This window comes from Aythya fuligula, chromosome 1, assembly GCF_009819795.1.
Source record: "Aythya fuligula isolate bAytFul2 chromosome 1, bAytFul2.pri, whole genome shotgun sequence".
NCBI classification, from domain to species: Eukaryota; Metazoa; Chordata; class Aves; order Anseriformes; family Anatidae; genus Aythya; species Aythya fuligula.
The window spans coordinates 46,951,762-46,966,677 of NC_045559.1; the positions used below are offsets into that span (position 1 = coordinate 46,951,762).

At 47.2% G+C, this 14,916-nt stretch overlaps 1 non-coding gene across 1 annotated transcript; it reads right to left on the reverse strand.

Moving 5' to 3' along the window:
- Nucleotides 1-14,715: 14,715 nt before the first annotated feature.
- On the reverse strand, nt 14,716-14,787 carry TRNAD-GUC. Its single transcript has one exon. It is a non-coding gene; the product is annotated as a tRNA-Asp (tRNA).
- Between the last annotated feature and the right edge of the window lie 129 nt (nt 14,788-14,916).

A 14,916-nucleotide genomic window follows, 5' to 3' on the forward strand; every position in this document is an offset into this window, starting at 1 on the left:
CAGCTTCCCCCAGACCTCTTGCTCCTGCGTGGGCTCCTCTCCATGGGCTGCAGCTCCGGCCCGGGACCTGCTCCTGCGGGGGCTCTCCATGGGCCGCAGCCTCCTGCAGGCCACATCCACCTGCTCCACCGGGGGCTCCTCCACCCATGGGGGGGCTGCAGTGTGGAGATCTGCTCCATGTGGCACCCATGGGCTGCAGGGGGACAGCCTGCTCCACCAGGGGCCTCTCCCTGCACAGGCCGCAGGGGAACTGCTGCTGCCTGCCTGGAGCACCTCCTGCCCTCCTGCTGCACTCACCTTGGTGGCGGCAGGGCTGCTTCTCTCACATTTTCTCTCTCCTCTCTCCCAGCTGCTGCTGTGCAGCAGTTTTTTTCCTTTCTTAAATACACTGCCAGAAATGCAATCAGCATCACTCAACGGCTCAGCTTTGGCTGTTAGCTGGTCCCTTTTTGGACATGGGGCAGCTTCTGGCCTCTTCTCACAGAGGCCACTCCTACAGTCCCCCGATACCAAAACCTTGCCACCTAAACCTAGTACAGTAGTCCAAATAAAGAATTACCAATAAAACAATAAATAATAGACATTTCTGAGTACATTGGCATGCAATATACCAGATTGCTTTTACAACCAAACATGTCAGAAAAGTATGTGTTCTACTTCCTCAGCTGCATAAAGTTATTGTTTATTTTTATTCACTAATAAATAACGTCCCATTCCAGGTGAATATGGTTTGTATGGTTTAGATTAAAGTTATATCAGTCTTAAATCAAACTGTCTTATTTGAAGAAGGTAAGCTACCCTTTCTCAGTATTAGTAGTGCTCTATCTACTATTGCAGTTGCTCAGACCCATGCTCAGCTGTGCTTGCCATGGCTAAGGAGCCTGGAGTCCCTGTATCAGTGTGCAGGCAAAGCAAATAAACACTTATTTTTAATGTAAATTAATGGGGAAAAAAGACTGTCACCCTGAATCAGGAGGGTCCAATCTGTGATAGCAAGTTGTTTTGAGACATGTTTGTCCATTGACAGTTATGTTACAGATCTTTCCATAATTCCCAGTAATCCACCTAAAAGGAGAGGCTTATTAAAATGGAAAAAATGGGAGGTTACTGGAGGAGTGAACAGTCATTCTTTATGGCAATTTATGGCAACAGCCTTTCGAATGGGTGGGGATTTCTCTACAGCTCTGTAAAGGGAAGCGTTTGCCCCTGGTGGAGCTACAATGAAGACCACAGGGTAATCTATGGAGGAAGAGGCTATGAGAAAAGAGAAGAGGTCTGGAATGAGGGCAAGCAGCCTGTGGTTCTGTGCCGCAAAACAGATGGTGTGTTGTAGGAAAGATGGGGATTTCTTCTGGATGACATCTCTTGAAATGCTGGGGTAATACCCTGGATCAGCAAGGAGGCTGGAAGAGGAAGAGAGTATTGCGTACAGGAGGACTGGCAGGTTGGGGTTTGGGTCTGAGGTTGGCAGAGATCTTCCATCCTTGGGAATGAGGCAGGAAAGTTCCCAACAGGGGAAATACCTGTGATTGAATTTTAACTATGCACAACAGCAGCTTCCCAGCCTGTGTAGGGCAGACGATTCAGATGTGGAATCAAGGCACGATATCAGCTAGGTAAACGTTACCACAGACCAGTAAGGGCCAGCCCATTGCTAGGAGGAAGGTGCTGCACAGCTGAGGACCTTCTGCTGAAAATGACTCATGTCCTGGACACGCATTTATAGACTTTCAGGAAAAATGCCTCCGATTGTCTGAGTTTCCACGGAGGTCTGTGGGGGAGATGTGGTCCTTCAGGACCAGCCTCTAAAGCATTTACCATACAGTTTTACATAGAGCTAACAGCTCAGATTACATCCAGATGGGAAAACGGCGTGTAATTCCTTCAGCTGACTCTCCCCACTGTGGAAACAGCCTGCCCGTGCTCTGCTAGCTGGAACAGACAACTGGCTTAATTGCATTGCCGTATTGCCACTTGCACTTTAAATAGCTACGGCCTGTTAAGTAAGCAGAAGCAGGAGGAGTAGGTTTGTGTGAGGTGGAACAAGGAAGGCCTGGTAGTGCCTCGTGTTTGAATTACCTGGAATCTAAGGAGGTGTGAACTCTAGCAGACGATTTTCCTCTGGTTAAGTAGAAATGGTTCATAATGGCTCTCCTCCATGACACCTAAGGAGTTCGAAATCTCACAGCCTTCCCTTCAGTACAGGCACTAGTAGTTACTTATTTTGATTTACTGAGCGTCATGTCTTCAGCACACAATAGCAGGGTCAAGTGTAGCTTGTTGTCATCCCTCTTTTTGTGACATGTCTCAGGCACACTGAGAATGATTCAGTTTTGTAGATGCCTGCGGCCCAGCCAGACAAACCTGCCTGCCCACACCAGCATACTGATCACCTGCTAGCCTTCCAGCAAAGAGCTAGAAGAAGCCAAAGTTACAAGGTGGCTCTGTTCCCCACATAGCAGAGCCATAAGCGGACATTTGTGACCCTCTGGAGATGCTCTTTTCAGGAAAGGTACCCCAGTAATCAAAGCAGCAGGGTCTCAGCTCTGGGGTCATACTAAGCATTGCAGAAAGCCTCATTATGGCTATTCTTTGCACTGAGAGCAATACAGGGCAATCTGAAACAAAATATAAATGGGGAACAACCACTTTTTCTCTGCACTTTCCAGAACCAGAGGCAAAAAATGCCTCCTTTATGAATTAATGTACTGGATATGTTGATGGTTCCCTTTGCTCTCTTTCTGCAGTTCAGCTATGTTTGTATACTGTATTACAATTACATACAAACGGGTTTTATAGGGACAGATTCCAGTCCTGAATACTTAAATAGTCAGACTGGGTTGCTGTATCTTGTACAGATATGAGGTTCTCTTTGTTTCCATACAAAGGCATTGAAGGGGAGTGAGGGAAGGCAAAGGGGAATGTGGGAAAGGTGTGGAGCGATGAGGAAAAAGCCACCTGGAAAGGGCAAAGGGAAATGGAGAGCACTCCACACACAAGCCTACTTTGGCTCATGAATTTAACATGTGTGTAATGTTTCTTACGAGAAGTCATGTGAGCAATTTAAACTAGCCCCTAGGCAAGCCTAATCCGAACAAGCTGCTCTGAGACAAGCTACAAATTGCGGGGTTTAATAAAAGGGATAGGCCAGAATGAACAGAGCAGAGGATAATACAGGAGGGGGAGAGGACCAGTATAATACCAGAACATGAAACAAAGCCTACATAAGCAGACCTTAATAATATATTATGTCGAGGTGGCAGAGACTGAAAATGAGACATTGGATGAAAATCCTGCAGTTTGGTGTGTAAGTTGTATAAGATATCCCAATAATAATTTCATAACCATGAAGAGTGGCTGAGTTCTTTTAGCTCGGTTGTACCACTGCTGTATCCCTGTCTTGCACTGTGTCCCTGCCATTAGGTGTCACCAGTCCACAGCAGTAGATTTCTGAGGAGATAAGTCTGTCTAATATTGCAAAGGTGCTCTTTCTTTCTGAAGGGTTCCCTGGGGAACCTACAAAACTCCTACAAAAGCATCTCCCTGGGTAGCAAGCTAAGCTACTGCACCAGACACTTAATATTGAGGTTCAACTATGATGCACATTCACCCTCAACACAGCCAGCAAGGCCCTGGCCTGCCCTTTGAGGCACCTCACTGTCCCTGCTCCTTGGCTCATCTGACTGGAACTGAGCCTCTGCCACTGTCCCCAGGCAGGCAACCAGCTGGCACGTGGTGCAGTTTGGCTTCACATCGCCCATGCTCGCTCAGCAGGTCACAGGTAGTCCAGCTGCAGGTTCAGGGGGCCCAAAGTGAAGGTGGGGTAGCAGGGGTAGCACTGTGTTGTGGTTTAACCCAGCCGGCAGCTCAGCACCTCACAGCCATTTGCTTACCCTCCCCCCCCACAGTGGGGTGGGGGAGAGAATCGAAAAAAAGTGAAAGATTGTGGGTTGAGATAAAGACAGTTTGTTAGAATGGAAAAGAAAGGGAAATAATAATAATGATGATAATAGTACTACTAATAATAAAATGTACAAAACAAGTGATGCACAATGCAATTGCTCACTACCTGCTGACTGATGCCCATCCCATCCCCAAGCAGCAGTCCCCCCTACCCTGGCCAGCCACTCTACGTTAATTCTTCAGCATAATGTCATATGGCATGGGACATCCCTTTGACCAGTTCGGGTGAGCTGTTCTGGCTCTGTCCCCTCCCAGCTCCTGCTGCACCCCCAGCCTGCCCGCTGGCATGGCGGTGTGAGAAGCTGGAAAGTCCTTGGCTTGATGTAAGCACTGCTCTGCAACAGTTAAACCATCACAGTGTTATCAACATTATTCTCATCCTAGATCCCAAAGCACCCTACCAGCTACCAGGAGGAAAACTAACTCTACCCTAGCCAAAAGCAGGACACACTGCTAGCTTCGTGTCATGGGGAAAACACAGCTTGAGGTTCTGCTCTCTCTTCTCTGTCTGATGTACTGCAGTGCTCTGCAGCTTCTCCAAGAGGGGAGACTGCGCTACAGAGATAATTAAACACTGCTGGTACAAAAACACTTTTGGGACAAGCAAAACAAATTTTGGAAAGTACAGCAATATTTATTAACTGGTGTCCATCCTGGGGCTGGCCAGTAATCCCCACTGCAGCTTCCAAGGAATTAGACAACTCTTAATATGGAAGCTTTCACCAGAAACATGAAACAATGGCTGAAACATCCACGCCACCCAGGTCAAGCCAGCTCAGCTCCGGTTTCTGACAAAGCCAGCAGCAGGCCCTGCACGCCACTGGCTGGCAGTGCATCCACAGCCCTGCTCCCTGGGGCCCAGCACAGCGGGGTGAAGGGGAACGAGCCACCGGTTGCCCAGTGCACTCAAAACATGAGGGTTTGCTGGAAATACGCAGCCAAATTTTCCTCGTAGCCAGTATTTGCTTGGCAACACAAACACGCAGCTGCAGGGCAGAACGCGAGTCATGATGTGGAGTTAAAAATATTTATCCTCTTTGCTGATGGAGCACTCTCTGTCACGCTAACTTCTGCCACCGGGGCTCACGGTGGCCTGAGGCCGTGCCGACAGCTTCCTCTTCCTGCTGCGGGGAGAGCTGTGCTGGCCAGGCAGTCAGAGCCACAGGTCGGCAGCCTTCTCATCCCACAGCCCACCACCTCCCACCAGCAGAGGAAGCTGAAGCGACCACTGTCCTTTCTGTGCCCTCACGCTTCTTCAATTAATTGTATCGAAACAGGCTGCAGAGGCCCCACGATGCGAGGCCCTGCGTGCGGTCCATGCACTCTCCCCAAAAGGCTGTGTAGTCAAAACTGGCAATCTAGACAAAGGGAAAGGAATCTGCTGCAGGCTCAGAAAACTTTGGAAATGAGGTACAAAAGACGCTCTCTGCAGGCCTTCCAGGGAGCCCCTGGCAGAGCATGGGCACGAGCACCATTTTCCAAAATGCCACCAGCGCCCATGACCAGCCCCGCTCTGAGCACTGCCGCTCCCTGCCAGCCACTTGTGAGCCCCAGCCAGCGCCCTGCAGGGTGTGCAGCCAGCCAGGGGAAAAAACAAGACATCCAGTTCAGGACTTGGCTGATGAGGGACCACCAGAAGCAGTCCAAACCAAGGGCCCACCTCACTCTGCATCTTCTCCCTGTGTGAGGAGAACAGCATAAGAAAGATGAAGTGTGGAGTGATTTTCCCCCTAGTGTGATCTCACAGGTTAGAGAAACTGCAGTTTATAAATTTTAGGATTTGGAAGTTGCATCCACTCAAAAAAACTTTTAGAGGCACCATTAGATCTAGTCTTCTTGACTGTCTAATTCTTTTGAACCTGTTTATATTCCCAGTACCCAGAGCATCCAGTGACAATGAGTTTTGTAGTGCACTTGGCTGCATTTAACTCATACATGTGTAATTGCATGAAAAAGTGCTTTCTTTTGCTTGCCTGGTTGCCAACATTTTCATTGGGTGCCTCCTAGTTCTCGTTTTATGAGGAACAATAAATAACCATTCCCAGTTCATCTTCTCCAGACCACTTGTGATTTTATAGACATCTATATTAAAAAATGTTTAAAACTACATTCCCCAAGCTTTTATCAATGTCTTCACATAAACATACAACCTGTTTCATATTACTTGGGTTGAAGCCTGCCATGGCTATCCTCCAGATACATATTTTAGCAACCAAAGTAAATATGTCCAGCCAAGCCTTGTGCATTGTTTTGTGTACTTGCCTGGCGATACAGCTTCCTCCTTTTTTACTGTTTTGTAGGAAGTATTTATTTAAAAGAAAAACTGTATGAACACTTCCCTCACTGTGCTCTCTCAGGTACTCGGGGTACCCATGCATGAGGATCCAGAGCGGGGAACTGCTGGCTTCAGGGTTTGCTGCCAGCTAGGAATAGGCATGGGGCAAAATTATACATTAAACAGCAAGCTGAAGTTAACACTTGGTGTAGCAGCTCACTTCTACTGAGTTTTGGGAATAAGACTGCAGTGTGAAAGGGCATATGCAGGATTTCCTTTTGATAAGACGCACGGTTTTGGCCCCTGAGGAAATAGGGGCTGCTCAGCACGTCAGTGCCTGCTTGTTTGTCTGTTTCTTTAAGTGTTTGGTGGACTTTTAGCTTCTCTCTGGCAGCCCACACGTTAGTGTAAAACTTATCCTGCTGGCTAACAGGGAGCAGGAGGGGAAAGGTGCTGGTTTGGAAGACTGGGATGCATGCTGCTTTCCCACCACATCCAAAATCCTCCACTGCCAATTGTTTGCTCTCCTGGCTGACAGCAGGTGTAGGTGAGGGAAATTCTCTCTGCTAGCCCTGACACATCCCCAGTCCCTTGGCCCTCTCAAAGCTACAGAGAGGACACAGGACCCTTGGCAACCTTGCCGGGCCTGAAACCAGATCCCTGTCACACGGATGGGCTGCCCGGGACTTCAGCCAGAGACCTGCAGAAGGCAGGCACTTACTCACAAAACAAACGTACCTAAGCGTGTCTTCTGGAGGTCTCTCAAAGTTATTATTTCCCATCGGAGAGACCATCTGAGCCAAACAACAGGAGCTCCTGCCAAAGGGAGCTGTCTATGCTTTCTCTTCGGTCCAGGCTGTGCGGTGTCTGCCCAGGTATCCTGGTGAGGGACCAGGATGAGAGGATCCCACTCTTTGCAGGAGTCCCACCATCTACAAGCTGGATTTCTTAACATGCCTGAGGGCTTGCCTGTACCTCTATGCTATTCTTCTTCAACCAAACTTTTCAGCTCTTGGGCTTTCTTGAACCTTTTTCTCCATTAAAGACGGTCCCAGATGATCAGCAAAGAACTTCCTTCAGGTTGTGTGTTGAGGACAGTGAAAAATCATCTTAGTTATCCCTCAGCCAGCTGAACTGAACCAGCCTGAGGCAGTAAGGATGCAGCCCCAAGGCTTTCCCTTGGGATGGGGATGTGTCCCACCTATTTTTGCAGGGAAGCCAATGGGGAGAGGTGAAAGACCCACAGTTTATGGCCCTGAGCAGCTCTGCACAGTCACTCTCAGGAGCCCTTTTCTCTGGATGCGTGGCCCTTCTCCACGATGTCCTGCTTCACACATTTGGAGTTATCCCTGTATTATAGGCATCCTTGTGGAGCAACGCCACTTTGCTGAGGCTGTGCATGGTGTGCCAAGAGAAGAAGCTCAACCCCTCTGCTGAGAGCACCATGGGCATGGAAACCTGGCTGGATGATGTGCTCCACGGGCTTTTAGTGAAGAGAGTTACACTTGAACAGCAGACTTAATCAAGTTGCATGTCATGCAGTAAGCTGGGGGACAGAAAGGTAGGCACTTCTGCTTTATTAAGGTAGCTGTGCCAAAAGAGCTGTGAGAAAAATATGGAAGTTGCTTTTGATGTTGTGAAAAGGTGGCTATGCCTGTGGTAGTCATCTCCAGATGTTTTTAGGCCTGGGGCATCCCCATTTCAGACAAAGAGGGAAGTCTGCTGGTACATCTATTTTGGGAGTCTTCCCTTCATGGCAAGAATGCTGTGCAGGCTCCAGTGGCATTCCTGCCATGGAGCTGAGAGCCCAGAGGAGAAGGGATGAAGAGCATTGAGTAGAGCAGCTTGTCGCAGCAGAGTAAACTGTGCAGCTTGTTAACCAACAGCCAGCATGAGGATAGGTGAGGGCACACCTGGGTTTGAGAAATATTGAGAACAACAAACTGAATTAGTGGTTGATGTAAGAAGAAACATCCTTGCAGTTCTTCACTGAGAAGTGATCACAGAATCACAGAATTGTAGGGGTTGGAAGGGACGTTGAGAGATCATCGGGTCCACCTCCCCTGCCAAAGCAGGTTCCCTAGAGCAGGTTGCCCAGGTAGGCGTCCAGACGGGCCTTGAGACTCTCCAGAGAAGGAGACTCCACAACCTCCCTGGGCAGCCTGCTCCAGTGTTCCATCAAATGATGAAGACTCGCATTTCAGTGATTTTGGAGAAAGCATTTCTCTTCGGGTCTTTTGACTAATCCTTTGCTTTCTCTCTCTCTCTCTCTCTCTCTCTCTCATTTTGTTTTATTTTGTTTTGTTTTGTTTTGTTTCTCTATTATAAAGTATCTCATGAGTAATCTTCTTTCATTGCTTATTTTGGAAGTACTAACATGGAATAACTTCATTTTCCCAGCTTGACCTCTAGAAGTTGAAGTGTTGCTGCCAGGCAAAGCCTAACACAAGAGTCACAGGGACAAAGTCCAATTAAAAAAACAAACAAACAAACATGCAATGCTTCTGTGCCAGATACAGGCTTTGAAATTTGGAGGAACTGGCACCACCACCTAAGCCTGTGCAGTAATATAAACACTGCTCTAACAACAAGCCTTCAGATCACACTCAAAGTCTACACACAAGAAGGGACAGAAGTGTAAAATCAAACGGTTTGCAAAAATTTGCATTGTTTGGTGCTGTGTTCATAGCAGAATGCTGTGGAAAACCTGAATGCAGTAAACCAGGCAGAAGAAGTAAGTAAGCCCTCTACAACCTCATAAATCATACAGAGAGATACAGTCACACTGACCGAAAAGAGGAAAGCACATGACTACATATTCCTTCCAAAACTGTAATGGAAGCTTTTGCTGTTTAGTAAATATTTCTTCTCTGTTCCCACTCTTTGAGTAAAGACAGCTGGCAAGAGATGTACTAGGCTTCTGCTTTTTGCTGAAGCCTTGGGTAGTATGGTACTTTCTTGCACAATTATTTAGTTTCTACTTATGCTCATGTTCTGGTTTGCATTCCTGCTCTGAAATTGGACACGAGGGACAAATGTATAGATAATTACATGCAAAAGTTCTGCAGCATCTTGCTGAGGAATGAAAAAGGCTCAAAAAAGCAAATTTGGTGTAGCTAAGGGAGATTCAACCTACTGATGTACAGATGTAGACTGCTGGTCTGACAATGAGCTCAAGAGCTTAATTACTGCACGTCACACTGACCACAGGTCATTGCCCCATCTGGAAGCAGAAGGAGATGGACGAATTTGTGTGTATCTGTTGGTGAGAGCCAGCACCAGACCTAGGCACAACTAAACAGTACTCCTACCCCTGAAACAACACCCCGAGCTTATCCAGAGGTCAGTCTGTATTGATGTGCAGGGAAGAGGCCACTTGAAGCTGAAATGAGAAAACATGAAAACAGACATGAAACTTCCTCCTGGAAACCTCCAGATACTAAACAACAGATACAAAACTCCCTTTTGTGATCACAGAACTTATTCTGTCAGAAGATGAGCATCTGGGTCCCATTCCAGCAAAGTGCTTATGAACATGCTTCATGTTAAACATATATACCATCCCTCTTCTTTCAGCGAGGATGCTTTTATATTTAAGATTTAATATGAGCTTGTTTGCTTGGTACCTCATGGAACAGAAAGGACCCGATCACCCAGAAGTAGACATTTTTAAAGTTGACAATTGAGAAGATTATGAAGCTAATAATAGTTACAGATTCTTGGAAAATGCAGATGATTTCTTCACATGCTACAATTCTGTTTGTACATTAACTTAAGCTGTGTGTGCATTACGGTTCTCAGATGGAGAAGGTTGCTGCAACCTACTGTTGGTAAGTGTGAATAATGTGACCAGAAAGAGGAATTGTTGCTGTCCAGGGGATTTCAAAAGCTTTAGCAAAGAAAATATTTGAAAAATAAAAGACAATCAACAAAATGATGGGTGGGCTAAGTGGTGTAGTAGACATTTAGATCAAATTAACAGAGAAGTTAACTGTGCATCACATGGATTTTTGCTTTTGAGGTGGCAACTATCCTTACCTGAGCCTGGCATGATGATGCCCTGAGGCTGCCAGACCTCTGCACACAGGTAGATAACATCCTCCAGAGAAGAAAACACACTGCACACCTGGAGGTGGTACAAGTGAATCGCATGTAGAAATGCAAATACAGACAGTTCAAGTGGCAATTTTAAAGGTAGTTACTTAATAGCATATCCCCAAATTCTGGGTTAACATCTTCAAATGTGCATTGTGACTTTTGGATTCTTTAGTTTTGAAATAATATCAGTGATTCTGAACATTAGGTCTTTGTGCTATCTTAAAGACAGCACCAAAAGCCGCAGCTCCTCATGCTGATGTTGCCAGCTGTGTGCGTGTCTAGCCACATGGAAAGTAAAAAAAAGAAAAGACTGTCTGTGCAAAAGTATTTTAAAAATCAGAGAAAAAGGAGGAACTGAAAAAATTACAAAACAGGTTCCTTCCATATGAAAGGAAGGATGAGGGGACTTATATTTAACAGGCCATCTGACATATAGAAATACATCCGTGTGAAATGGTTGGAGGCTTCTGCAGTGAAGACAGGACTGAGAAACTGCCTTTCTCAGAAAATAAATAAGTAAATTAAGAAATAAAATAAAATAGGCCTTCTAAAGCTGCTTAAAAGTAAACGAAGGATAAACTATTAATAAAATATTGCTTTCAAATATTTTCCACCCTATCTGTCCCAGGGATCTGAATTCATTACTGTCCATTCACGTACAAAACGGAGCAGTTCTCGAACCATTGTGCTCAAGCATTAAGCACTCAGTACGTTCAGCACTACTGCAGAAAAAGCGGAGGTGTAATTTACCCGTATTATAAGCTAACACGGAAAGAGGCCAGGCTAGTCTGGCGGAGTCATAAAACTGCTGTATGCATTGGGATTGAATGCCTGATGCTGGCCTGGGTGGCTTTTAATTGGCGGGTAGGTCGGCACTCCACCTGGCTTCAATTAGTGTTGCTGGGCTGACCTGCGTGGGGCTGCAGCAACGCGCACCACCTGAAGGTCCAGACCCGTGTAAAGAGACTGGGAAGTTTCAATGAAGGACTGAATCGCTCGCTCCTCGGTGGCACGCTGTGCTCACAGACCCCACATCATGCCCTGTGGCAGTCAGCGTGCCAGGGATCTGTGGGAGCCAGCTGCTCCTGGTGGCTAGAGGACACCCTGCTGGTGTTGTCACCAACAGTGGTGGTGAGCATGGACCAGTTGTCCTCACACAGGTCTTTTCCCAGGAGCTGATCCAGGGCTGGAACCATCACAGTGCATGCTAATGGTGACAAGCTAAAACTTCTCCAGTGAAAATGAAATTCTTCCAGCTTGCTTTTTCAATGTGTATGATCAACTGGTTCACCATGTGTAAGGATGGAAAGTCTAGAGCAGCTACTGGTGAAAATTGTGCCAGTACCTTCTGAGGGGAAGCCACGTTCCCCTCTCTTGTTCCCCTCTCTTCTTGTCAGGTTTAGCACCAGAATTTAGCAGCAAAATCCAGCTGGAGTAGAGGGCTTGTATCCTCCTAAACTGTCAGATCATCATGCTTATGTTGGATTTCCTGACCTGCAAGGAAGCTTGGAACAATTTGCTATTACAAGGATTGCTGCTGCAGGATTTCCACTAGACTGCTGCTTTTGCTGTGGTCTTCCAAGCTGGTTTTACAGAGCTAATGAGCAATGTGAACAATGTTGTTAAAGTAGACTTTTAAAATACTGAATTTTACAGTCTCAGAGGAACCCTTTCCAGCACATGTCTTGTTCTAATTCTCAGGATAGGATGGTGTGCCCTTCAAATATGCCTATTGCTCTGCATTCGTTACAGAATAAACTCAGAAAACCAATTTAGGTTAAATACCCTCTTTTGGACATGTAAAGATGGGTGGAAAAATCACCTGTATACACTTATATTCTGCTTTTCATGGCATTTGCTTTAACCCTTCCACTCTTGTGTCTACAAACCATCCTTGGAATTAAAAGAAAGAAAAGCCAAGTAATTTTATCAAGAACAGCAGCCGTTATTTCACGAGTTACTTGTTTCTTGGTTTAAAGGTATTGACACATATGAAGAAATAAGGAGCAAGCCCAACCCCTGACCATTGCAAAATTCAGATGGTTTGAAAACAACACACAGACCTTTCCAAACTGACACCCCTACAACATGATGAAACATCACCCAACGTGGCGGAGGTCTTCCTGGGTCTGTTCCTCCTGTTAGCCCTTACTGAACATTTATAGAGACATTTTTGACTCTGCCCTACCTGGTCTCCCTATGTATTGATTAGTTTCTTTCTAAGTGAGACCACAACTAGCATACTTTCAGTAGCTGATTATATTTATGTGTCTGCTAGAACAATTGCTGGAACATATTTTTAACTAGGCTTAAAACATGGATTTATTGCTATAGTCTTCAAGTTCAAAGAGGGGCTTTTCTGTTCTTTTCCTTGCCCTTTGAGTAACTAAGAGCATAAACTTCTCAGTGCTCATAAGCTTGTGTTTCCTCATTACTAATGAGTTTCCAACATTTTCAAGCAATGTTTTTGCTTTCCAAAAATCTTCTTGACAATGGATAATTGTAAAGTTTGGCAGTTAAGCATATATAAAATGCACAACGTTAAACACACATATGGATACAACACACAGAGGACAGAACCCGCAGAGTTACAAAGTGCTCAGGGCCTTAGTGTGCCTCAGTAAGATGCTCCAAGGAGATGCAGTTTTGATTTTCAGGATGAAACTCCAGCCCAGACCTCCCCTGGGGGCTGCTGTGCCATCACGCTGCACCATCAGCAAGGCTGCGAGCAGCAGTTTGCTTTCCAGCACTCTTGTCACTATTTGGTTTGGCTGAGCTGTCTCCTGCAGCTGTGAGGCCAATACTGGCTCTCCTCCCTGCACTCTTGGTAGTGAAATAAGATGTGATGAAACAATCAGGAACATCAAAAGGGATGTGGAGGAGAGCTGCCTGTGGATAATTCAAGAGGATTTGGAAGAAGAAATCAGGGCAAGGCTTCTGCGAGTTCCTCAGGCTTTCATTAGCGCTGGACCTAGTCCAAGCTTTCCTGCAAACACCATGCGAGGCTCACTGCTGGGGCTCCCTCTCCTTGTGCCTCCTCTGGACTTTGCCCTGAGGAAGCCAGCATGGACTGCACCGAATTCCTCCCCACGGTGTGAGGTGGTGCCTGCTGGGCTTGCTGGCATTGCCGGCGGCATTTTGTCAGGGCCTGGCAGCTCCATGATGTCAGGCCGCTGCAGGGCAAAAGGGGGCCACCATGTCAGGCTGATTGAGCTGACTGGGGGAGCTCAGGTGGGAACAAAGCGCTTCCAGGGGGAAATGGCCCAACCTCGTAAAAACCCACTCAGCACCCTGAGCTCCTTGCTCCTTCTACCTTTGCCCACACACACAGAGCAGGGCTCTCCAGGATTGCAGAAGCTGCACCTACACAGCCAAACCTTGCCTCTTGTGCAGCTTGCCTGTGCCAGCCCAGTCTCAAAACCTGAACCCCAGCTAAGCAGGTATGGAAGTGCTTGCAAGACTCTTTTTCATGCCTGCAGAGCTTCGTCAGCGTATTTCTGTTTGGAAGGGAATTGCTTTTCTAATCCATTATTGCTTTATGACAGCTGAAATTGCCTGACTTGATGCCAACACATATGAACCATGAAACGGTTCTTATATCGTATTTTATGGTCCATCCTCGGTTTTGAAATAAGCAGCCTACTAAGCAAAATATATATATATATATTTCTGTTTGCAAAGACGTAAGTGTGGACTTCGCGAAAGGGAAGTGGGCATGGAAGGAAATTCAGAAATTGCAAAATGGACTTTAGTTTTTGTTCCTTCTGTAATACAGGCGGCAAGAGACCTGCCAAGCCTGCCTTCCTCTCCCATCTGGGTTTACCTGGCTGTGTTGGCACAGGCCCCAGCTCTGGCTGGGTAACGCAGAGCTCCCGGGTGTCTCCGGGGATGGTTCTCCACCTCACATCCCCCCTTTCCTCAGCCTTTATCTTGCTCCCCTCTCTGGGGGGCAGCCAGGCGGGGTGGCTGGGGGCTGTGGGGGCTGCAGGAGCCTCATGGCTTCTGGCAGGGGCCTGTGGGCGCCACTTCATCCCACACCGCCTGCGTGCCCACCGCTCCTGCCTCAGGGCTGGGCTTTTTTCCAGCTCGGTGCGAGAAACAAAAGGTGAATGGTTTGGGAAGGCTCGGCTACAGCCCCTGTCCAGCCGCTTGTGCTTTCCCCAGGTGTTCTTTCAGTGACGCGGCTGAGCTTGTAAATCCTGCAGCCGCACCGCCAGCTGCCCGGACCGCCCCGATCCTGCAGGTTTCTTCTTTGTTTCCTTTTTTTAGGGAAAAAAAAAAAAATCTGCGGTACAATTTTACAATTTCAACGTTTTTCTTGCAACAGCTTCGCTTTCACAAACTGGAGGCGAGGGGAAAAGAAGTAAAACATATCGTACCTCCCCGTCGGGGAATCGAACCCCGGTCTCCCGCGTGACAGGCGGGGATACTTACCACTATACTAACGAGGAACTGTACAACGGCCGTTCTCCGCGCAGCCGCTATATCACTCTTCGCGCTCAGCGCCCAGCGCCGCGCCCCGCCCCCGCCGCGCTGCACCATGGGAGGTGCAGTCCCCGGCCGCGCTGCCCTCGCAGATT